Raw genomic sequence first — 26,134 nt, 5'->3', positions numbered from 1 at the left:
ACATTTGCCCATGGCCCATATGAGCTGTGGTGAATCTATAGAAAAAATAGAACCTGGATTTCCTAATCTGATTATGGCTGGTTATGTTTATATATATATATATAAAGCCCATATGCATTACCCCCCTTTTGCCAACTACTGGAGATTGGGACTATGATCAAAAGATGTCACGTGACCAAAGACTGAGATTAAAATTAATAATATAAACCCAAAGTAAATCAACAGGATGTAAATGCTTGTGATAAATATTAGTATGTCTTGCCAATTGCCTAAACTGTGACCTTTGCCCTTAAGGTGATGATTCCAAAAAAACAAACATAATCTAAATAGCTAAGAAAATATAGTAATTATAGTCAGTACCTTATTCCTCACATAAGAGGTATTCAGAAAAAACTTCTCTAGAATTCATTCATTGTTCTTTCATTCATGCATACAGTCGTATAGTTCTCTTCTTAATCTCTCCACAAATCGGGGCAGCCACCTTTCCGGTGATGCAGAGTCCTCCTCCCATTTAATCCCTTTAGCTTCATCTTTCTGCTCTGATGTTAGAGATCAAGTGACATCCCCTCCCTTCCCCTCCCCGCCCCTCGGTAACCCACCCTCCCCCACTGTGCACCACTACTCACACACAGGCACGTGCCTCACACGCACACGCTCCAGCCTCGTGACACCCGGCTGGAGGCACGCACTGGCAATGGCACGAGTGGTGGTGGTGGTGGTGGTGATGCTGCTGCTGCATTCATGCCTGGGCCTCAACTAAAAGGAAGAAGAAGAAAGGGAAACACTGTGGCAGCATCAGCCTCACGAGAAGATGGAGGAAACTGCCAATCGTAACCAAGGTGATTTCCCTAAACAGGAAATCGTAGCGCCCACAAAGAATATGGTGTGCGTGACTGTTCACTGGTTATATTCTTATAGTCAGTTGTCTAGAGAATCATTGTGGTGCAAATCCACAGACCAAGAGTTATTGCCAAACTAAGACTTGCCAGCCATCACCAAAAAAAGTTAAGGATCCAAAAATACATATATTTCTCCAATTCATTTTTGTCATCACTGGTACAGCCAAACACAAAAACAATGAACGTGATGATAATCAAACCATTATGCTCCCAATATCATTTAAGTATATCATTATCATAGACGGGTGACATAAGCAAATACATCTGCTGAATGAATAAAAAAACAAAACATATCTGTGCAATGGTTTTGATTACTCCTGTGTTTTGTTTTTTTTTTGATTTTATTCTCATGTAGAAAGTGGATGCTGCATTCCGCTTCCTATATTCCAGATATTGCTGCAGATACACAAGAACAATGAAAAGAGCAACTCATCAGTCAGGATTGTTCACTTCCTGGTTATCTGTCGCTTCGAACTACAGGGCATTCAGTTGTCATTGTTGTCCCTCCAATTCATCCGGATAGATGGGACAGGATTCCCAAGATGAATCTAGTAACTTGCACCTTGACCACTAATCCGAAATAGGAATACTTGACCCCTTTCCGTCTTCCCCACGGGCGAACACACCAGAAACATCCACGAACTGTTGCTAAAGGGGGAAAGAGTAAATCATCTGTGCACAAGTCTGATAGAGTGGCTTAAAGTCTGATAGAGTGTGTTTAAGTGGCTTACACTTCCTCCAAATGTACATTTATGAGTCACACAGTTGTGAAAAATTGTATTTAAAACTGTAAATAACAGAAAGAAGGTAAGTATGTGCATGGTTGATCATATTCACAATGCTTGATTATTCGATGCAGTGCCCTTGCAGGAGAGCAACTGCATTCGGAAAGTCAGTGGAACCGTTTCAAATCAGGCTTCTCTTTTAATTAGCCACCTGTTGCACAAACACTGTGCCACCAACTAAGCTTTCTCTTTCCTCTGGTCAACGTGAAAGTCTCTGAGCTACGGGACCGACAACACAACACAACACAACATTTAGCGGACAATGCAAATGGCGGTGAGAAATAACGGTCAATGTCACAACTAGACGAGCTCCTTAAATCGTTAGCTTTAGCAACGTGAACTTCCTTAGCCTACGTGCTAATGCTAAATGCTCTGCTAGCGCGCAACGTCGGTGTTGGTGTTGTTGTTAGCTAACCTAGCGTTAGCTTAAATCATTATTTGAAAGTCAGCAACCGCGACGCCGCAAGTGACGGTGAGAAATAATGGTCAATGTCACAATTAGACGAGCTTCTCGAATAGTCAGCTTCAGCAACGTGAACTTTCTTAGCCTACATGCTAATGCTATGCTAGCGCACAACGTCGGCGTTGTTAGCTAACCTAGCCTTGGCTTAAATCATTATTTGAAAGTTAGCAATTGCGACGTCGTTCAATACAAAGGCTTGTAGTTTTGCTAGCCGCCAGCTAACTGCTAGCTTAAAGGCGCTAACACACGTTACGGGGCTGATTGATCTTAACGTGACGACACTGGTGAACTTCCTGTACAACTTTGTTTAAGTGTCGCCGTTTTAGCAACGTCAGGTCCGTCCTGGATATCATGGTGTGTACATGATGTACTACAGTGGGATTTGTTTTTTGTTTCATCTTTAAGGTGATGGCGTGTGTCATGTTTGGCTGGTACACGACTGTGTGTCACCGTGCAACACGTCCCCGGAGGACCTGCCCTGCCACCACGTGGGGAACTCAGGTGAGCTGATGTGTTTACATTTGTGACAGGGCCACTTATTCCAGCCATGAGCTATGTGAGTCCATCAGAAATGAGTTGTTTAAAAATGCAGTTATGTTTTTTTTTTAGTGCTGAAGTTTCCTCATTGCTGTAGTTTTATGTGGGGAATGAAAAGGTTCTAATATTACAACGGTGCCTTTTTGTGGGGCAGTCGACTTCCAAGACATACAATTGATGCTGTAGTATTTTACTGGTGTAACTGGTATCCTTACATTTCTATTATGGTATTACCAATGGCTCTTGGTCCTCCCACTGTCCTGTGTGTGTTGTAGACTCTTCTCATGGAACCTTTTATCGCACCAGCTTGTGATAATAATACATCATCATATTATGACGTTTCTGATGTAAATCTTACTTCTGTGATGAAGTGAATTACCCTTTCCTCTCTTTTAACTTTCTGTTACTGCTGCTGCTTTGTTCGTTTGTTTAAAGTTGGGGCGTTGTGCTCACGATGGCAATGGGTGTGAGATGAGAAGATGATATACTAGTTACTTCTCGTTGTGATGGAGTCATTGGTTTTCAGGCAAAGCAGAGAGGCTATTGGGACCTAATAGAGTTTTTGGTGGGTTTTTTTTGGATAGTTCGCCGTTTTCTTGTGTCTCTAATGGTTGTGGGCCTGTGGGAATTGCATCGCTTTTGCTCAACCCAACCTGAAGACGAGTCATGTTTTTCTCTTTACCAAATGGTGGCAATATGTATATATTTAGATTTTACAAATCCATTTAAAGATAACGATTGTACTTCTCTGTGATATATGGAAGTTAGTATTCAGAGACTCTATTTCACTTCTTCTCACTGTTTTCATTCTGATGATGATGGTAGTGCCTGTGCACTTTACAGTTCAGTGCATACGTTCTCACTCCTTTTCATCCGTTCAGAAAAGCCACATTACTTTTCCTCTCATTTCACCCCATTACCTCAGTCAATATCTAATCTTTCTCTTCCTCCTTCTGATGTTCCCATTGATTCCCCAGACATGCTCCTTAGCATGTGTATTAATGATCTCTCGCTTTTCCTTTTCTCTCTGACACACACACACACACACACAGACAGGCAACTGGCGTTGCTAGGTCGGAGACATTTTGGCAGCGATACATGCCTGTGAGTGTAAGTGTGTGGGAGGGTTAGCTGTTGAGGGGATTGAAATATCACACAGAGACTGATGGATACTGAGAGATGAAATGGTACACGTGCTAAACTGCATGTACTTGTCATGTTTTCCTGAAATCTGGAAGTTAGGTTGTGTCTGAAAGAGAAAACATGGCGTTTGCCCCAAGTACACCACTGAACAGTGGTTTCCTCACCACAGGATCTGACCGAGGGGACAGGCAACATGGGCAGGGGGGTGGTTGCATTGTTTGTAGCACAAGCTGCACTAACTGCTGATGCCATCTGCTGGAAAAAAGTGTAAACTACAGTCCCAGTATTCACCCAAACCAAACACAGTTCTTCAAGCTTTTTCTCGCTACTTAATTTTCCGCTTCACTTTTAAGAATCATCAGATTTCTTGCACCAAGTTTGTGCGCGTAACATTTCAAAGAGGGCAGTGGCTTTGACAGGATGAAATAAATGTACGTGTCTTACATGCTTCTGAGAGGACTGGTGTGTGCGTCTGCATGCTTCAAAATTTGTGCAACATTATCACAGCCAGTGGTAATTAAATCCCTCCGACATCAAGCAGTAGAAATATCGAGCAAATTAAAACACAGTTTGCTCCAAGAGTATTAAGAAATGATGTCTAGTCTCTCTGTGATGCGCGATTTGAAAATCCCAAAGTTGCTGCATTTATGAATGAATGAGCTTCACCACCCCTTGGTATTTTTTTTTTTGGCCTCTTTGGAATTTCAATTTATGCAAAGATCAAAGCTGCGCTTCAGGAGGCAGAGGTGGTGCAATAAGCAGAAACCCCGAGACTATTCACACCAGCCCCTCTTCTACTGTTACTCTGTCAGAACCACCGTCGCACAGTCAGCGGCGCTACTGCAAACTGCCACCAGGGGGCAGGAGTACTCAGGACTGTTTTTTTCTCCCTCCCCCTCCCTCCCCCCCCCTCCCTCATGACATTGTCTCTTTAGCCGTTTGTCTGTCTGGTCATAGTAAATGTAGATTAGCACATGCATGCCGACTTATAAATGCACACATACACTGAATGACACATGAATATAAATATTGATTTTCTGGGGGGTAAATTTGACATGTTTACACACAGTTGCACATATTAAAACACATGCCAACCTGTGCACAGACATCACATGCAGTTGCCCCTGAACCTGCGATGACATTGCAGTTTCTTTCTGATCACGAGACCAGGCGTGATCATGTGGCCCCCGAAGTGACTTCACAAGGTCATGGCCTCCACGTTCCTCCACCGCTCATAGCTTCCCATCGTTGCGGTTGCACGATCAAGGTTCAGCCGCATCACACATCCCCTCCACAGCCATACATCTACCGACTTCCTATTTATGCCAGATTGTTAATGGCTACTCTTATTAATTTCACAGGGAGGCAATCAAACAAAGCCTTACTCTGGGGGGGGGATGCAGCAGCAGATGTCTAGTGTAACCTTCGGAATCTTTTCAATGGACTCTACCGGGCAGACCACAACCTTGGTGCTTGGGAGGATGAAATCAAGCGGGGAGGGAGGGAGGGAGATTAGAGGAGAGTTAGTTAGTTGTATGCAAAGAAAAACAGGACAAGAAAAACAAAGTGTGTAAGATGTAGGGAGAGGGTAAGATCGAAGGAGGGAGTTATCAAAGAAACCTTTGTTCCTGCCTCCCTCACTGACTGTGTGAGGATCAGAGCCAGAGAGCAGTGGACCTTGAGGACCTTGAGAGGGGGAATTGAATGCTTACGGTGCAGAACTCTATCTTCAAGGCTTTCTGCCCCTCAACTTTTCCATTTTTTTTTTATTTATCATTAATTATTTCTCGCTAATTGCCAGGATTAGAAAAAGAGGGAGAGAAAGGGTGCTCTGGGTCTCTGGAGTCTTAGTCCAGTGTGTGTGTACGTGGTGTGTGCGTGTGCAGTATACCCGCATACACTTCTGCCCTCGTATAAAAAGAAAAGGAGCACAAATTGAACATTCTTGGTCAGCAAGGTTGTTAGCTCGCCGTAGTTGATTGTGCTTGTTGAACCATAGAACTATTTCCATTAAATTAAGAAGATGGTCATAGCCCAGCAACGTCCTTCTACAATGGTTAACACTAGAGGTGATTGAGTGTGAATTTTTTCTTTTTTTCTTTTATGGCCTGGTCTCTTTGACTGTTCTAACTTACTTCAAAGCCATGGCAGTGTTTCCCATTAATGACCTTGACTCTGCTCGTCCACCGCAGTCCAATTTTTCCTGCCACGGCTTCATAATGAACCGAAAATGTATATTTACATTTCTGGACTCTCAGTGTTTCTCCCATCCATTGATCTATTTGTGGCGGGCTGCCACAATATCAGCATTGATCGCCACATATCGATATTCTATCTGTTTAAAAATGTTCTCTCTTATAAATGGGTGCGGTCTAATAGCATTGAAGAGTTGTGAGCGGCGCATTATTCACTGAATACCTCCCCTTGTCCCTCCCTGTGTGTCCCACTTCCTACACCTCTGCCCAAACAGAATCTAATTCTTGTCCTCTATGGGTTTGAAGAATATGTAAATGTTAGTTATGACACTGTAATGCAGTTAGAGTCCAAGTAGTGTTAATAATGTCCATGTTTTCCTGATCAAATACAGAGTTTAATATGTGCTATTGGTCCAAATTCTGAAGGGTAAGCTCTATTCATTCTAGTCATTTGCATTTCGGTCCCAGGATTTTTATGTTTTTAATACCTTTTAAGACAGCCATTTTTCCGCTCATGTCATCAAGGTAGAAATGATACTAGAAGAGATTTGAACTTTCTTTAGATTGGCTGATTGACTACTGATGTGCTGGCAAAAACCTCCAAAATTCACTTCATTGTTCAACAGCGGGACAATGGCAAGATATGTCCGTCACAAAATCAAACAGATGCACAATAAACGTAATCGTAAAGCTTTGCGTCAGTGTGGCGGCTCCCTGGAGCCAGGGAGGGCATATGTTGGCATATTTTGCTGGACTCTCTTATCTCCTCTCATGAGCAGAAAGCTGGTGTCTGAAATGGCTCACAGATCACATGCTCATTGCCAAGATCAAAGCAAGCAGCAGGGTTTCCTCCATAAAACAATCCCTTCCACCTCAGGCGATGGTTTCCTTAGCTCTGCTACGCCACGTGATAAAATGAGATTGCTGACACAGTCTTAATAACCCTCTTCTAATAGTCTGACTCTGCGATTGAGGATGGAGGCAGTTAGCAACAAAATGGATCAACAGATTTTTTTCCAAACCAGTTATGGGAAACCCAGAGTTAAATAGTAGATTGTGCTCATGCATCTTCGGTAATCTGCACCACATTCACGGATAATCCCAGACCCATCACTCTGTCCTTCTGAGGAGCCAAACTCTAAGAGGCTAGACCAGACTGGGCGTCGTGCCTGTAGCTCCACTTTGCCAGCGACAGTGGTCACCGATATTGAGGAAGTTTCCTGGGCCGTGCTGCAAAAATCATTCATCATTTCTTGATACCACAATGCCGTCATTGGCGTATCAGCCTTGCCAGCCCGGAAGTAGCAAGATGGAAGTCAGGAAAAGTTTACGTAATCGGCAATAGCCACCTGTTGTGAATTTATGCCACCCACAATTGCATTTTAGCTCTCGGCGTACATTATCTTGCGGCCCTGTTGAACCACCTTAAGAGCAGCAGGTTTATTTGGGCTCACAGAGAAGATCCAAAGCATCGCAGAGTAAAGATGAACTCCCCCAACGCAGGACTCAGTAATGCTTCTGCAAGATGTAACAGCTGAAAAGAGGCATCACCCCTCACCTCCACACTCATCATGTGAAAGGGCCCCAAAGCCCCATAAAGACAAACAAGCTCACCCTGGATTAGTTCCCTCACCAGCCGAGCCCATGTGAAATGGCTTGTTCTGGCACCATTCATCATATTCGAGAACAATTCACCTTGCACATTATCAGCCTTCAGACGAGCTTGTCGGTATATTTCATCAGTTTATAATAAGAGCTGTTGTCGACAGCGGCACAACACATTCGTCTGGCTCCGGGCCACGTCCCATGGCTTCTGTTATTTAAAAAGAAAATCTCTCCCTGTTGTGGTAAATAAACCCACCTCAGGGGCTTCGTGTCATGTTTTACAGTTCACCTGATGCCTTCCTTGTAGGATGAAGCTCAATGCGGCGGCCATTAATAGTGCAGCAGAAATGCTAATGTGGTTTGATTGGCACGAATGCCATTTTCCAACAATAATTCCCCCCGTAGCTAATTGGTCAGTTCCGCACAGAACGTGCTTAATACTTTAGGACAGCCATCGGGCATTTTGTGTTGTAAACTGAGGTGAACCTGGGTAGATGTTATATTCTCTTCTCGGCTTATGTAGAGAAATACTATACAAGCCTCGAAGCAACTTTTTTCTCACACTATTAATTTCTGACATTTTTAGGTCAGACGTAATGTGTGCAGTTTGTTTACTGCCACTGTTGGCAGGGCGCTGAAGCGCAGCTGTAACATTAACCCCAGCGTGTGCCCAAGTTATGAGTTTTGGTCAGCATGTTAACCCCCCATCACTTTCTACCTCTCACTGCAGCTTTTGCTTTTGCTTGCTCCCCCGGCAGTGTGATGACATCTTAGCATTACATGGTTCTGTCAGTGTGAGAGAGTCAACCCCTTCTGTCCCCCACCTCAGTGTCCCAAGATAGCAGACTGTCTTATTTGTAAGTCATGATCTTCGTTTTGCAGTCAGCGCAGCAGCCCGCTGCGTATCATTGGAAAATGAAAGCTCTTCGTAGCCTTTTAGCCTCTCTAAACCCACCAGTGATGATTCTATAACGGGAGAGTCAAAGTTCAAAACAAACAATATTGTCACTCGGGCCCCCTCTGTAAAACCCCTGTCCTGTTCAATCACATCACTTCTCAGCCGTTCATGCTCTTGTCACGCAGCCTGGTCCCTGCCTAAATCCATGTGCCAGATCAGGGACTGGGACCTGGACGCGGTGCCAAATGCCGAACACGGGGAGCTGGCTGTGCTTGTGGCGTGAAGCCTTCGTTATGCGGTTCCTGCATGGAACGAATTGAGTTAAAACTCGGTGTACCCAGATGGACTGCCGTGGGGCATACAGGGACACGTTTGTGTAATCGCACAGTGTGGCAGCAGATAAAGGTGCGCGCACGTACTCATATTAGATTATCAGAGGGCATTGTGTCTACGTCAAGTATGATGACTTAATGTGTATTTGTTTGAGTGTTAGATAGGGAGGAGTGTAATGTGTTTGGGCACGTGGCCTGTCCTGCCTGTTGTTCTTAGTGTCTGGATACAGAAGAGGCTGGCGTGGCTGCGCATGCCCCCCTTTCACCCCCACAGGGCTTTTTGGAAAGTGCACAAATTGTCATTTTGACTACAGCATGCCACCGTAAACACAGCCCAGTGCTCTTTCTCTTTCTCACTGTCCTCTTCCACTCTCTCTCACTCATTTCACCTGAATCCTGTCTCTTGTATTGTAATTAACCGCCGGACTCTGTGTGTTTGTGTGTGAATGGTGCAATACCACGTGTATATTAGTCACAACCACTCCATCACAGAAATGTCCACTCGAGAGGACCATTTTTTGTGCACGAGTAATCTCCTTGTATGTTAATGACGAGAGGAGGCATATATTGCCCCAATTCAACATCGCAGACGCAATATGCGTTGTTATGCAATTATGCTAATGAGCATTTTACAAGCTGCTAAAAAGAGACGCCAGAGGCCAAATGGGAAGATGAGGCAAAAAGTTGTTTAGGCACTGAAAATAATTTGACGCTAGTTATTACTGGGCTTATTGCTGCGGATGACATCTATTTCTCTGGCTTCTGACAGCACATCATCCTGACTCTCCTATAATAGCTTTGGTTGGCAGATCAGAACTGGTGAGAATAAATTAGAAATGATTCCTAGAGCGCAGTATTAGGAGCTTTGAAAAAAAATAAATGGTGGCACTTTCATGAAAAAAAGGGGCCATGTAATCGCTCAGGCTAGACTTTGATTAAGCGGTAAAGTGAGCAAGTGAAAGTGTGGATTTCATGGTGACAGAGCTTATGTGGTTTTGACAGTTCATCCTCCGTGTATTTCCCTAATTCCAACCTTTTCTCATCCTCACAGTTACGCCGACCCCTTTCATGTTCAGTCTCATTCTTCATCTCTGAGCTTGTGTCATTCCGTCCTGTCCTCACGCTGTTATCACATGTCTATTGATTTGTACTATCCATTTTTTTCTTTAACATTACAATAGCTATTAGTCAAGGTCCTGCTTTATTCCTGTGATGCCTTCATTTACTTTGTGAAGAAGTGGTTGTCATTGCCTCTGTCATTATAGTTTTGCTACAGCACTCCATGTATATAGTCACTGCACCATGGCAGTGGCATTCAGAGAACGTCGCTGCCTTCTGTGCTCAGTACAATACAACATGTTCTACAAGGGAACACAGCTCGGGGTTCCTGGTGAAAATACCATTATAAAGTGACATTAAAAAACATTCAGGGTCACGCATGTTTTGACATGGTTGAGGCTCAGGAGACACTGACTTGTTCAAGTTCTTCATTTCTTCACCGCAGAGCCGAGCCGTGCGGTGGGAAGGTGGTGCAGCTGTAACTCGCTGTAACTGTTCCCTAGTGGATTTGCTGAGCTGTGACACAGTGTGTTCAAGGGCACATTGGCTGCCGTCGGAGTGCTTAACATTCTCCACCATCCTCGGTTCAAAGTGTGTGAAATGATAATCTTTGCTTGAAGTGATTGATCTCTTGTTTTTAAAATTCAAATTGCCCCCCCAGCGTTTACCCTTAAGTGTTACTGTCTTGCTCTTTTCATATGTGTATGTAGAGCATATATGAGCCAAGCCATTAATCTGTGGGCGTGCTCGACTTCTGTCAGCCTTCACATGAGCATGAGCGTGTTTGGTGGAGGTCTAACTTTAAGATTATGTGCTCATCTTGAGTAGATAATGGATATCAGCGTGTGGGGTGAGCATGCGACCTCCAAGTGTAAATCCCCATACTTGACTGTGTTTGATCTTTTATCTCCATAACACGAAGATGTAATGGTACTGTACTTGTGGACCATGAAGAGATTAGCTCGCAGTCCATCAGTTTTGGGTGCTGGCATTTGAATTGTCAACTCCTATTCCACCACTTGACTCTGCTCCCTCCCCTTCACACCTGCTTGTAGACATAGTTTTCCATATCCACGAGTAAACAATGCAACTTTATAAACTGTATAAACCAGTTAAAGTCAAGGTAAAGTTTAACCTCGAATTAATGACAACTCAGGAAAAAGTTTTACTTGCTTTGAGTGCACTTGTTGTTGTTGTTGTAGACAACCACTGTGCTTGTTAAGCTAAAAGTAAATTAATATGAAATATGGCATAAATTAAAGTTTCAAATTTGGGAAATTCTAGTAAACTTACTGACAGAGACAGCGATCCCCCCTTCCCCTCAAATATAAAATAAATTCTAATCCTGGTCTGAATTTATTCCTTTTTTACAGGTAATTTTAACCCTAACCCTAAAGTTAAACAAAGTTCGGCTCTAATAAATCTAAATGCAGTATTGGTATTATATCACTGAATAAAATACCCTTATAATAAAGTTGATAAAGTGCTGTTATAGTGAAATAAATCCAAGCAAAACAACCGGTCCTTTTATTCTGAAGAAGTAGTTGTTCTTAGCGGAGACCATTAAACCTGAGAACTTATTCACTGTAGCTGTGTCCCAATTCAGAGGTCTGACTAGGGGGTCCCATTCCAAAGTCTCCCTAAAACGAGGCAACAAATGCCTCCTTCCAACGAAGGCTGCAACAGGTGGATCCTCCTCGGGCCAACCTATGCAAGGATTCATCGCCAGTGACAAAGCTAACGAGTTAGATATGCGGGAGACTGGTGCGGGACAAGCAGGTGAAGCAAAAAGAAAATCCTCTGTAGAGTAGACCCTCTGATTTTTGGTTTGACCTTCTAACCGGTCTACAACAACAAGGCAAGTCTCAGCATCCATTTTGATTTGTGAATCAGCGTGGCAGTGAAAAAAAATCGATCTTTTTGAACCGTTTGCACCTTCCTGCAGAAGTTAATGTGTTTTTCCACATGCCTCCTAGCTGGCTATTGTTCTCCTCTGGCTGGCGACTCCATGTCCCTGTGAGCACACTTAAAAAAAAAAAAAAAATCAGGCACACTATAGCCTCGATACACACACTAACGCACTGACTCTTTGCATTATCATTTCAAACAGCAGCATGCATTCTAAATGGCTCATACATAATGAGACATACATTAAAACATACTTACAATTACTACCACTGTGGCACCACAGATTTACCGCCCCACGGATTAAATTCCATTTATGCATATTTAACTGCAGTAGGATTAGAATTGTCACTCTTGTCCAATTACTCTTTTCCTAGCTCCATTTGCATTCCTTCTCCCTCCCCTCATCTCTCCATCCTCTTTTCAAACTTTCTATATTTCTTTTCTCATATACCCTCTTCCCGTCTCCCCCTCATTTACAAAGTTATAGAGTGGTAAATAAATGAACCGGAGGATAGAGAGTAATCACATCTTTCTCTGAGCTGTGTGATCAACATTTCCTCACTTCCACCATGGCCAAAATGAAATAAAACAAATATATATACTTGTATCTCCTCTGTCAGTCTCTGTCTTTGTGTTTCTCCTCTTTAATGATCAATGATCTTAATGTCTCAGACTTGAGTACAACTACAACTGTTATCTTTTCTCACAGTGTGCAAACAATATTACGCACAGGAGCTGGCTCGTAGTAAGAAAGGAGACGGCAATTTTTTTAAACTCTAGCTGCAAAAGAAAAGGGGAAAAGAAAAAGACACGGGGAGAAAAGCGAGAGGAAGTTTGAAGGGGTATGGAGACGGCGAGAGAAACCAGCTGGTGAGGTCTGGCGGTGCTGTGTTCGCAGAAAACGTTGGCAGCTGGTGACCCAGAAACATCCTCTCCCCTTTCCCAGCACCGGAGCAAAATCACTGCAGCGAGAGAGTCACCATGCATTCAGCTTTGACTCATCAGACGGAGGTTAAATACTATAACGAAAGACAGATAACAGAACTGGAATTAAGCAGATGAAGAATGTGCTTGCACAACTTCTTACTTTTTTTTTTCTCTATTCCAGCATCCACTATCTAAAAACTAGTCGACTGTGCAGTCTAGGGACGTGTGAACCGTAGCCCCTTGAGTTATTTATCTACTGTACCACTTTATTTATGCATGTGTTCTTGTATGAAAAATGCATGTTTTCTTTTTAATATGCTGCTTAATTGCAAAAACATGAGTAAACACAATGTCTGCGCCTGTGAGGTATTTAAGTTGCATTAGAGGATGATATGCCGGGGTTGTTTACAGCGCTGCTTTAGCGCATTCAAACACAGGCCAAGGTATATTAAGATGATTTCATTTGTAAAAAACACTTTAAATGCAGCATTTGATGGGCACTTTAATTTATTTTGGCGTTGCTGCACATTTTAGTCTCGGTTTGCGTTACAGTGTGCAATGATTATGTTATTAGCACACATTTGGATGATCATATTGGCCAGTGTACTGCAAACAATTACTTCCTTGATTGCCTGGCCCCAAAACACCATTAGCCGAAGCTTTTGATTTCTTGAATAATCAACACAAACAAAGAGGCTGTAAGTGGTTAATTTGGAGCTTTATTGCATGATTTAATAAGGTTTTCAAAGGATCCCCTATGGATTTGCTTACAGTCTAAGCGCTATAATAAACTAATGTTTTTGCAATCTTTTCTCCGTTTAGTCACAGTCAGATATCGCAGCAAATTCAAGCTCAATGTGATTATTATCCAGAGAGTGGTATTCCATTTCTTATTAATGAATCCCAACCCAAAGATTCTCTCAGCTTCGTACATCCCAGATAAAACTTTGACGTGATTAATTTTTTTTTCCTATGAAAGCACACATTCCATCTTGCAATTAGATATCCTCAATGGGAAGCCAGACGTAAATAAACCTGAACACGTAATGCACTCCATGAATGAGGTTTAGAGGTGGAGAACATGCTGACAGACTATGACATCAAAAAGCGTAGGTGCAATAAGTGAGAAAATGTATATTTAGATGTTTATTTATAAAAAATTGCAGGAATTCACACAAATTTGTGTCAGTCAGATTTAGCTACCCGCGACATCTATTGCCATGGCAACGCGTTGTGTCTCGCTCTCCTTCTTTTCACCCATGTCTTCGTCTGACACGGTGGATTTCTGGTCCTCTTCCGTAGCCAGCAGTGCAGCCGTAGTTCAGGTGGCAGGCATACCAGATACGTTGGTTAATAATAGAAAAGCTGATACGTGGGATTAAGTTATTATTCACGTAAGGCACGTTCGCTTTATATACCTGTCTGTGCCTTCCGCTGCACCACTGGCTCCCCTTCCACACATTCTCCGTCTAATTCTCTCACTCCTTTTTGTCCTTTTCTTTCCCGTTGTCTCCGCTCGGTCACGTCTTCTTTGGTATCTTATTCTGCAGTAACCGTGACTCTTTTCCTCTTCAAACTTTTTTTTTCACATTTAAAAAAAAGAAATGTCTCCCCTTACATTTCTCCTTCACCTTTTGTCTATTTCCCCCATACACGGAGAAGTATATTTTTCTGTCATCCTATTTTGTATGCTCCTCTCTTCTCACTAACCCCATGTAGGAGGAGCGCACTTCTTTTGCGGCTGGAGTCCTTATCAAGCGTGACTCACAATTCAACTATTTCTACGGTGGATCTCGTCCTCTGGAGTCACGCTCTTTTTCTCCGTCTTCTTACATATTTTATCTCTTTTTTTTGTATTTCCTCCAATTTTCTTCCCCTGGCTTTTTATTCTAACCCAATCTTAGCTTTCTTATTATCTACCTGTACTGCATAGTCTCTCTGTCTCTCTCTCTCTCTGTTCCTTTCTCACACCGCCGTCCCTTACTCACCCCCCTCGAGTTCTGTAAACATAAACATTTTGGGTGTCTGCCATCGGAGATATCCAGGGCAAGTCTGTCACCAGAATCATTTCAATGCTAATTTCCCTGGCATCTGTGATAAATAAATTCACTCTGACAAACACACAGTTATCAGCTTCAGAGGATTGGACCCATTGGTTTTTTTCCTTGCCTCCCTTATCCCCCCCCCCCTCATTCTCCCATAGCCGGGCAATCAGCATCTGAAGCCGTCCACATTCAATAAACACACAAACACAAGCGCACACCCATATTTACTACCACTGGGGAGAAACATGCAAATTGTGTATGCAGACACAACGCTGCGTATACTATACACAAAACAAAGTTATACAACGAAAAGTGTAGCACACACACTCATACACACTATTACACACACGTGCACACACACACAAATGTAGAGCTCAGAATAATGCAAACAAACAAACACTCCCTCAGATATACAAGACGTACACACTGCCTGTCTGTGCAGTCACTTGCACACATTCATGCATATTTTCACACTTGTTTTTCTTAAAGCCGTGCAGATGCTGCTGCCTCTTGTTTACATTCATTGTAATTCCAAACTCATATTCTTTGGTTTAAAAACACCTTTTTTTTCATGAGCACAGGGTCTTGCAGACTAGATTCCTTCCCACACACACACGCGCGTGCGCTTTCTCTCTCTCTGTGTGCAAGTTCTGAAAGTCTATGCGTACACATTGTGTTTGAGAACCTGAGACAGGGGCTTCTTGACAATGAACAGTGACATCTTTAATATGTCTGTGCTTGGTTCAGTGTAGAGGGATTTTCAAGGGATTCCACCGCAATGCAGCAGTGTAGTGGGGAGCGATCCCCCTTAGCCCTCACATGCGAGCTCCTGTATACATCCAAACATCACGGTTATGTATTCCCACTGTGGCCCGTTTACTTTTCCTTTTTAATCTCATAGATGCATGTCCATATGAACATGAACGTTTTGATTAGGATTTATGATTATGATTAGAGACTCTCCCAGCTATAAATTAATAAACACCCAAAGAGGTTGCGAGACACTCCCACATGCGGCGAGTACACCGTGTTGTAGACACTGTCGTTGCTTTACATATTAATTGGTACTCTTCATTATCTATCAGTATGTAAATCAAAATGTCCCTCCCTAATTTACCCGTGTCCGCAGTGACGACGAGGACGACAACACACACACACGCACACGCACACACATACACACACGCTTGTACAACCAAACCAAAAACCTCTTGATACATAAATTGCACAACATATGCCCTTAATCATCGTTTCTTGTGAGTCAGGCAGCTCCTTTCAGTGCTCATTCTCTCATGACATCTGAGAACAGTGTGCAACAAAAAAGCAAAGCAAAGAGACACGTGTTGTGTGATGAGCAACGTAGCGGCTTTGCTATGATGACAGTTTGCTGTATTGTTTATATAATTTAGTGCCTGTAAATTACTGTTTGCGTAAATGTTTATGTGCCGTTGTGTACTCAGACGACTGTAGCCCTCACTTGTTATGCTGTCTTTTGTGAGAACTTTGTTTAGTGAAAGCTGTGGCAACGTGTCTTGTTACTCCAATATTGTAGACTTTTGACGCACGCATAACACACACACACACACACACACACACACACACACACACACAGTTTCTCATACTGTACTGTTAATCTATGTTTCCCCCTCCTCTCAGCTCTGTCCCTCCCACCCACCTCTGCCTCTGACACTATGCCTCCAAGACCTTTTGTCTTCCCTGTCTCCTTCTCTTCCCATCATTACTCTCCCTCTCTATACTTTTTTTTTTTTGCCGTCACTTTTTTCCCCCTGCCTCTCTCATCTTTCCGTCTCCTTGCCTCCTTGTTTTCGTGTCCCTTCCCGGAGGGTCTGCTTCCACCGCTGGGATCAGGGGCCAGCCACTCAATATATCCCACCTTGTCACGCCGTGAGGAGGCCACCACCCTGGCTTTTGTTGTGTTGACACATTGATCCTCTCTCTACCATGCCACAAAGATTTGGGAGTGTGTGTGTGAATAGCAGCTGTGTGTACGCACACACACTGACATGTGTTCGTCCGTCTACAAATCAATGGTTCTTGTTTGATGATGAGTGTGTGTGTGCGTGTTTTGTTTGAGGTGTAGTACAGTATGTGTGATGTCTTTTGTTCCTATCCTTGTGAGAACCAGTTTGAACTTTAGTCATAAGGACTGTGAATGTCTTTGCAGGACACTTCATGGCAAAGGACTTACACCTGAAGAGAGGGATATTTTCTTTTTTAGCCATGCTACCGAATGTTGGTTGTAGCTATGGTATTGTGTGTCTGCTAATGTTAGCATGTACCTCCAGTCTTAGCCGTATCCAAGTGGTAACCCACTGTGACGTCACCCATTTAGTTAAGCATTTTAACAAGAGCCATCTTGGTTTTCTTTTCTTGGGCCTGACTGAGGGCTTGTCCTCTGCACGTCCACCTTCACCTGTGACCTACACCCATTGGACAATACTAGCTGTCAATCACATGGCATCCATGCCCTAATGCATACCTTGCTTTGCCTATTTCTTTTTAATGGGACCATAATTTACAAAATGTACATCATGCTTTATTGAAGAAGACTTGAAACTAGAGATTGAGACCATAAACTCCTCAGGAAAATGTTTTCTGGCCATATAAATCAAGTGAGAAGTAAAGTAATTTTCTCATAGACCGACTGACACATTTTTGCGACCAGTGGAGTCGCCCTCTGCTGGTCATTTGAGAGAATACAGGTTTCAGCTTCAATTTCCGGACCCAGTGACTGCGTCTATCTTTATATACAATCTATGTCCGTACCTACAGTAAGTGCAGCATCACAGAGCTGTTAGCACGGTGGTGGCACAATTTGTGAGGTTGGAGACTCTCTTCACACTCATACTGAATATGTCGCACAATTGATGGCTTGCATCTATTCGGTGAACAGTGGCTGTTCATCTGCCTTTATGACTTTGATAAATAATATGTTGTGTCAGTCACTGCATACTAACATCACTGTAGTGAAATGTAAAACAAATCCTGCCGTGTTACTTTTTGTTTGAATATCAGGAAGGTCACAGTATTTATATTTTCCAAAAGTTTATTTATGAGGGCATAAATGTTACATTTGATGCATTGTACCAGAGTTAGCCTAAGGCTAATTCTCATCTGCAGTCCCCTGGCTAGTCAATTAAAACTCCCACAGTACAGCACTTAGCAAACTAGACAAACAAGACCTGCTCCCAAACGTAGCTATAAAAGGCTTTTTCTAAAGTAACCAAAACACAATGAGTCTCAGATTCAGGTGCTCATACACAAATGAAAACATAATTATGAATAATATATTCTATTTCTGCCAATAGAGCCTCCTAAATCCCACACTCTGGACCTTTTGAGCAGCTGATGACTCTTTTATAAGTCTGTGAGGCAGTTCCACCAACTGTCACCGAGAAAGCTATAACTGCACAAAAGAAGAGAATAGGAGATATTTTTATGGAGTTTGTTTGTGTAGGAAAACAAAGTCAGGTAATGAGGGAGAGGCCAAGCCATTTAAATTTTTTACAAGCAAGACACGTTTGAGAAAAGTTTTTATTTCCTTAAAAGCACCTGACAATAAGCTGCATCTCCACACCACCGCCATCTCGGGTATTTTCACTCCTGACAGACTGAACCAAGGTCTGAACCAAGGTTCATCTCTTTGTTACTATGTATACATTTGATCCAGTTAGTTTTGGTTTCACATTGCAATTCAGGGAACGCACTAAAGAATTGTTCTTCATCTATTGTTTAATGCTGTCCCAACTTCCTGCAGTTGGTCCAAAAGTCCGAACTATTCAAAAAAGTGTTTTCACACTGCAGACCATCAGAACTGCGGCTCAGTTTAATCCGGACCGAGACCAGCTCTTTTGATTGGATTCAATTTTGTCAGTTTGGACCGTGGACTGAGGAACCTTTCACAGCTGTAAATTTTGGTCCGGACTTAATTGAAAAGTCTAAAGGTCGGAACCAAACAAGGTGTTGTGTGTATTTCTCAAATTTTTAGTTGAAGATTAGCCTCATGTTTGATCTGGGATAAGTGTTAAGGAGGGAGTGGTGAAGGTTAAAGTCAGGATTAAGGCCAAGTTATGTGTAAAGTCAGTGGAAGTACGCCAGCAAAGTAGGGCTGCCTCACGCAGAGCATTTATACGAGTGTCATCCCGGGTGCTGACAACAGCGGGACTTTTGCAGTGACAGTAAATCATCGCACACTGGGAAGCTTGTGTCAGTTTTCTTTATAAATTCATACACTCGCTTTTTCAATCACAAGTGCAACTGTGTGAACAAAACTCAATTCATCAGGTTTGCTTGTCAGCGGAAGTGTACTTAGAAGTATAGTTAGGCTGCGGTGTGTGTTTGTGTGTACTTTGCAGTGGCTTAGATAAGTGTACAAAAAGGACAGTTTCCCTTCTCCCCTTTGCCAAGTGTCCCTTTTCACCGCGTCTGAATGAGATTAAACATGCTGACGGAAAGGGTGAAGGCAAGAACAGGACTGAGAGAAAGGGAAAGAGAAATGGGGGCGGTCCTGCAGAATCAATGAAGAATCAATGCCTTTGAATGCAACTGTGGGTGAGATGAGTCAGTAAAGTGTTTGCACAAAAGGCACGAAGGCCACACAGTCAATACCAGCTGGCCGTGGTGAAGCCAGTTGTGTGAACGCTGACAGGACGGACTGCTGTCCCTACCTGCAGAAAGCACACAGGGGAGTGGAGCGTGGGCTGGACTGTGAACTGTATCACTCCTGCTCACAGGTTTGTAGTTTTATGTGCAGCACTTGGAAAAAGGTACATTATGCTTTGGTAAAAACATAAAAAATATATGTACTGAAAGTGGTTGACTGGAGGAAGCGGTGTGTTAAGAAAATTTCATCTCTGACAATTTCTGCACAAATCAAAAGGTGGCGGACCGCTAAATTAATTTATGAATTTGGATTGGTGTCCGTTCTGCATGTGCTTCATGTACTGTACGAGCCCAGTAGTGTGGTTTTGGCAAACACGTGCTTTAATTCACTTCGGTCTGCTGCTCTGCTCTGTTGGATATTAAATGAAAAATACTGGAGGTCTTTTCATGTTAAATTACGGCGTAAGAACATATGAGGGTATTTTTAATTTTTTATACCATGCTGCAGCATAACTCTGCCTTGCTAAGCAAATATCCAGACAGATTTATGTTATATTCAGATGCACGCACGCACGCACGCACGCACGCACGCACGCACGCACGCACGCACGCACGCACACACACACCTACTCTGTCTTTTCAAGGTCATTTCCTCTGCCTCTCTCCCCTTTTTTTTCCCCTTAATTTTCGAAATTAAATACACACCACTTTTGGATCATGTTTTTTTCCTGGTATGGTGGAGCTTTAGTGGCACAGCTGATGTTTGTGCGTTGTTTGGATTCACAGCCATCAGCTGTCCATTTTGTTTCTGTCCTGTTCCTCTCTCACTGTGTCTGTAGTGGTAGGTTTACCCCGCGTTGCTTTTAGTTTCGCTCAACCCTCTACAGCTGAGTTTGCATCTGTCCTCTACACTTTTAGCACAACTTTTTGTGACTCTCTCTCTGTGTGTGTGTGTGTGTGTGTGTGTGTGTGTGTGTGTGTGTGTGTGTGTGTGTGTGTGTGTGTGTGTGTGTGTGTGTGTGTGTGTGTGTGTGTGTGTGTGTGTGTGTGTGTGTGTGTGTGTGTGTGTGTGTGGGTCCTCTGTGCACTACATGTAGAACGTACAGTGATGCAGGATGCTGCTTGAGCAGGGATGCAGCCGTAGGCTTTTAGTGCCATGCATTGTCATTGTCAAGACGCCTGAGTGGGTGTGTACACAAACAAAATACTGTGTGACACACACACACACACACACACACACACACACACACACACACACACACACACACACACACACACACACACACACACACACATACAATGGCACAAAAATTGTGTCAGTTTTCAGCTACTTTTTAAAAATCGTATCTGGAAAGATGCACTTGATGCCACATGTGTCAATATAATTGATCAATGTCCGGTCTCTGGGACCTGGGTAATTATTTGGTATTTACCCAGATTTCTTTTTAATGATAACGTTTGTACATGTCGGAGGTTGGGTTAATGGACTATATTGCAGCCAGCCACCGGGGGGGTGGGGGGGGGGGGGGGGGGGGGGGGGGGGGGGGGGGTGGTCTAAATGTTTTGGCATAAAATTGTTATTTTATATGGTCACGACCCAAATTTGCAAATGGTGCAGACATGGTCCAAGGAAAGTTTATTATTGAAGCCGATGCAACTAGAGATTTAGAGAGGGACAAATCTCAAGCTGAAACTTGGATTGACTTTTCCTCGTCCCTTTTCTGCAGCTGTCCCAGCGATGGCTCACTGAAGCAGCTTCCATCACACTCTATGCTATGTGGCTGCTTAAAAAGCTGCTCCTACCATCACTTGGTCCCCAAAGGACTCAGTGGCGTGTGGCCCTGCTGAGTTTTCCGGATGACATTCACGCTTTATGCTGTTTGAGAATCCCAGCTCATGTGCCCTAATTGACCCTCCAGTGCTCTGGCACGGTGCCGACAGACCACACGGCCGTCCGGCCTTCAGTCTTCAACTCCCACTGCCTCATATTCATTATATAATATTATGCTAATGGCACATTCCAAGGTCTTCTTACCATAAATAACATAAACCTCACATCTTAAGACGGTAGAATCCCTGAACCATCATATAGTTTATGACTATAAGGAGTGATTTTCCTCGTCGTATACTTATGTTGGTTGATCACACATTTATACACACCCACTTTTATATTGGCCATCAGTCTTTAGAAAGTGTCTAAAGACGGATCTTGTTCTCGGACGCTAAAAGCTAATAAAATTATAACAGAGAACTGCATCAGTGCCATATTTTAATCCCTTTACTTATAAGACACGGTTATTGTTGTTGTCTTTTTAAAATATATTTATGTGTCTATAGTGTGTGAATTTTGTAACTACACCTCCATCTCCAAAGTAGGAGAGTGCCAACTCTTTGCCTGGGAACGCATTTCCATGGAAATATAATTCCAGCCTGTATTCCACTACTACAGTGGAATAACTTGAACAGATTTGTTTTGACATGATTTATAGTTTAATTTATATTCCATCAAAAGATGCCTTCAGGTCACATCATCTCAATGCACTGCACTGAAACCCGCCAGCATCCGCTCTTCTCATCCTTGCCAAGCTTTATTCGTATCTCATCGTCTTTTGGATTTCTTCATCTTCCCTCACTTTCTTGATACAGTATAAGCCAGGAGCCTTGAAATAAAGGGGTAATAAAAGTTGACTCGCACCCCTTGTTCTGACACCAAGAAACCCCCTCTCTCAAGGACAGGTAGAAGGGGAGGGAAGGAGTCCTGTATTTCAACTTCAGTGCTCAAAAAGAATCAATATGATCCCTCAGGGAAGGGAGATAAGACTGGTTATATACAGCAGTAATGTGTCAGCATCACTTTCCATCTTATTACAACCTCAGTTGTTCCCCATAAACATCAGCGCCTTTTCAGTTTTTTGGTGATATTGGTGGATTTCTTGCTATAATCTTTGTGAAAGGATGGAGAAAGTTTTTCTTTCCAGCAGGTTCTAGTGATGCCTTTTAATAAGTTGTGAAAATCTATGTTTCAAGGTCACGATCGTTGTATATCCTGTTATTTTCCTCCTGGCAGATCATATCATTTGGTTTCTCCGTACGTTTCAAAAGTCGAGCACGTGTGCATGACCAAATTGGCATCACTGTATCGAGCAACGACGCACATCCTTACGCACCAAGCTGACAAAGACCGGCCGAGTTTTATTTTCCTGTATGAAACATCAGAAAATATTGCTTCTGTTGAGATAAATACACCGTAAGTGACACTGGCTTTTCAGGAAAACCTGTCCTTAAAAAAAATACATAAATAAAAATAGGAATTCATCATCTTTTTATTTATCAGATATGAGGCAGGCTTCCTTTTGTTTATTATTTTCTAAAAACATTTTTCTCACTTAAGTAAAAGAACAAATAAAAACTATTCCCACTCATTATAATTGTAATTTAATACATTATTAATTGAGACTGCGATAGCTTCAGTGCAAACTTTTTATCTAATTGATTCACTTAAGCATAATCTTTGATTTCATGAACATTGTCATATTAACACAATTTTTAGGGAAGAATTTCCCCACTGGGCACAACACAACACAACATTTTTTTTTTTTATCCATTAATGTTTTTCATCACATTCATTCTCATTTTGTCTAAACGTGTTTGATGACATAGAGCCGACATAACATCGTAAGTTACTCATAAGTCCGATGTAACACTGTGCTGGTTTGTGAACACTCGCAGAATTAAATCAGCTCTGTAGATTTTCGGTCACTGATTTGCTCGATCACACACAGGCACTAAGGGCGCCCCCTCCACGTCCCCTTTTTTCTTGTGTGCCCTGCCTCAACACTTCATTTCATTGTAATTTTTGTTAGACATTCGCGTGTCAGCCTCAATCCTCCCTGACCTTGGTGTGTCCCTCTCTGCCGCTGTGTGGCAGCCTACAGTGTCTTTAGGCCCTCAGGGATGGCAAACAGTCAAAACCTTGCCCATCATTCCTTGCCCTATCCCTGCGCGTACGTATTTGTGCTTGTGTATGTAATGTATGTGGTTGTGCACCTGCACGTTCATCAGGGCTGAGCTGTGCGTATGAGGGTTTAATGACGCACTCTCAACTCCCCAGGCGAGCGGCGATTCGGGGGCGAAGCTGCCAGAGTTTGCATGAGCACACAAAAGATTGCCTTAGTTCCACACTGCCGTGTTAAGACAAAGAAGGCAGACATCAATTTACTCGCCAATCCTATTCCCATAATCCCGGTTTTATTGGCCCGCTCGATACTTTGTGTGCCGCTTGAGATGTTTTCCACCGCTCACGTAACCTGCACATACACACACACGCTCGCTCAGGCATGGACCTCGTGACTTCCCAGGGTTCGATTGGCGGGCGCAGCCAAGCGTGGCGGTGTGCAAATTGCTGATCTTTTGCGGGGGAAAGATCAACACCCCTTCTCGTCGAACTTCAGAATCGTCTTTTATCGTCGTCTTGATCAAAGGAAAAGAACCTACGTTTGAGCACATGTTGATAGAGAACACTCCCTCCACAGTGTCTCTATTATCTTTACTTTCACTTTCATCAAATATAGACTGTATGTGCACGTCTGCATGCGTAAAGGGCACGGCAGCCCTGGCGTCAGTATCAACTTTTATAATAACCACTCTTGCTAGGTGAGACTGCTCTAGGGGTCATCATCTGTCTAGTTGATTGCCAGAAAAATAATTTTTGATCAGTTCATAATTTGTGTCTTTTTTTCAAACTCAAATAACCAAAACTCAAACATGAATATTTGCAGCACTTATTATTTTTATGGTGGTAAGCTGAATACCTTTGGTTAATAGATCACTTCAGCGTTAAAGAAGTTGTGATGCGCATTCTTGGCTCTTCTGCGAGAAGTTTTATTGGCTAAATAATCCAATGATTAAGAAAATATTTTGAGTATAATGATGAAAATAATTATAATACTATGCCTTGTCAAACCCAGCCACCAGTTGTGGGCTGTTTTCTCACGATCCTCCATGGGGAGCATGGTGATGGGAAGGCTACATTGATTTGCCTTTGTCATACAATAGTAAATTTATGAATATTTAGAATTTAAATATGACTTTTCTGTCAAATTTTACTTTAAATAACATCAGTTGACAGCGTAAACATACCTTTATACATCTGTTTAAATTTTGTCTACTGGAGGGGTCATCATTAAACCTTGATATGAAGGCATTCCGTTGTCTGAGAGCTTATAAAATAAAAAGTTGTTAGAACAAGAAGCACGACAAAATCTCAAACAGGGTTGATCAAACAGTCTCGCGTCTCACCCTGCCAACCCCGTATTTACACGAGTTTTGAGTGTTTGTCACTTGCCCTGGCTTCTATTGATTTTTTCGTTGGCAGCTTCCAGTTTGCATTTTTTATGATCAAGTTGTCAAACAGTCCCACTCCCGCTTTGACTTTGGGGACGGCTTAACCGATGCTGTCATGCAAATCAGAAGAAAATATGGACAAACTGTCCTCGAGGTGCGTAGAGTGATCGGAGGCAGGGCGCAGCAAAGAGAGTGCCAACGAGAGAACACGAGCGGGGAGAAGATCAAAACCCCTCTGCACTATGACTTGAATACCAATGGTTGGACGTTCTGCCAGATACAGTTACATGTTTGTGCTCTCGCTTGTATCATACTGTGAGGACCAAAATCTGGTAGCAGACTCGTGTTTGTGGGGCCAGCCTATCCAACCTAAAGCAAGCACCACAACTATATTTTTGGGTCAAGACCTGGGTTCATGTAAAGCTTACAGTTTATTCAGAAAGTGTACAAAAGCACGCACAAACTTGTTAAGCACTATTTGCTGAAAAGTTGTGTGTCTATGTATGAAGTCAGCAACTCGTGTACCAACATTTTTGCAGACTATCAGAGTTGTGAGGAGGCATTTACAAGAAACTTTGAGGTCGGAAACAAATCTTTCCCTTTATCCTGACACCACATGAACGCACTATAAGATCTGCAGTCAATGGAGAGTCCCCACGAGGATCGATTGGCAGCTTCCTCTGTGTCCGTCTGTGTGTGTGTTTGTATTTCTCTATGTATGCAGGGGCTCATTATGTAGAAATCCTAATCAAACGCTGCTGAGATCTGACCACCTGCACCCAGTTGTTAGCCAGCCGGCATCGATTGTGAGTCTGCCAGCATCCCTTAAAAAGAAATAATTTCATCAAGTGCAATTCTGCTTCGTGCTCATTCTATAATTTAACAGACGCTTTTATCTAAAGTGATTTACAAAACAGAGTGCGCTGAGTAGCGCCCTTTACAAACACTGCGAGTGCAGCTTGGCAACAGACCGAATTAAATCTTTTTTTTCACCGACACGCAGCCATACAAAGTCGGTGCTCGAAATATCCTTATTCATCTGTTTATTTTTTTCCCTGTCATCTCGAGAGGGGGGGTTGGCAAAATAACAATCCTCATTAAAATTAATATCACAAAAATCAACTTTGGTACCGTGTCAGAAGAACTTAGCTGGCGGACTGGCTCTGAGAAGGTACATTGAAGTTGCTGTAAAAGGATGTTGTCACTGCTCCACTCGCTTAACAATGACAATTTTTGTCATCATTTCTGGTTCACGACAGTTTGTTTTCACTTGCCACTGGCAGCCAGCACCCCACTCTCGCTTTTCTCCATGCTCTCGGTTCAGCCAAGTGAGTGACAGCCACGTTGTGACCGGCAGCGCAGTCCTGGCAATTGA

At 42.9% G+C, this 26,134-nt stretch overlaps 1 long non-coding RNA gene across 9 annotated transcripts in view; it reads left to right on the top strand.

Annotated features, from left to right (window-relative positions):
* The first annotated feature begins 1,425 nt into the window (after positions 1 to 1,425).
* The window catches only part of LOC118318591, a 175,554-nt gene continuing 150,845 nt past the window's right edge, over positions 1,426 to 26,134 (top strand). For 2 of the 9 annotated variants that reach the window (XR_004795772.2, XR_004795776.2), the window contains exons 1-2: positions 1,968 to 2,156; positions 2,553 to 2,648. This is a non-coding gene — a long non-coding RNA (uncharacterized LOC118318591). The other 7 variants (XR_004795770.2, XR_004795774.2, XR_004795771.2 and 4 more) reach the window with 7 other exon arrangements.

Source organism: Scophthalmus maximus, chromosome 12, assembly GCF_022379125.1.
Source record: "Scophthalmus maximus strain ysfricsl-2021 chromosome 12, ASM2237912v1, whole genome shotgun sequence".
Lineage (NCBI taxonomy): Eukaryota > Metazoa > Chordata > Actinopteri > Pleuronectiformes > Scophthalmidae > Scophthalmus > Scophthalmus maximus.
Note: the sequence above shows the minus strand (reverse complement) of the source record. Positions and strands in the feature narration are given on the sequence as shown.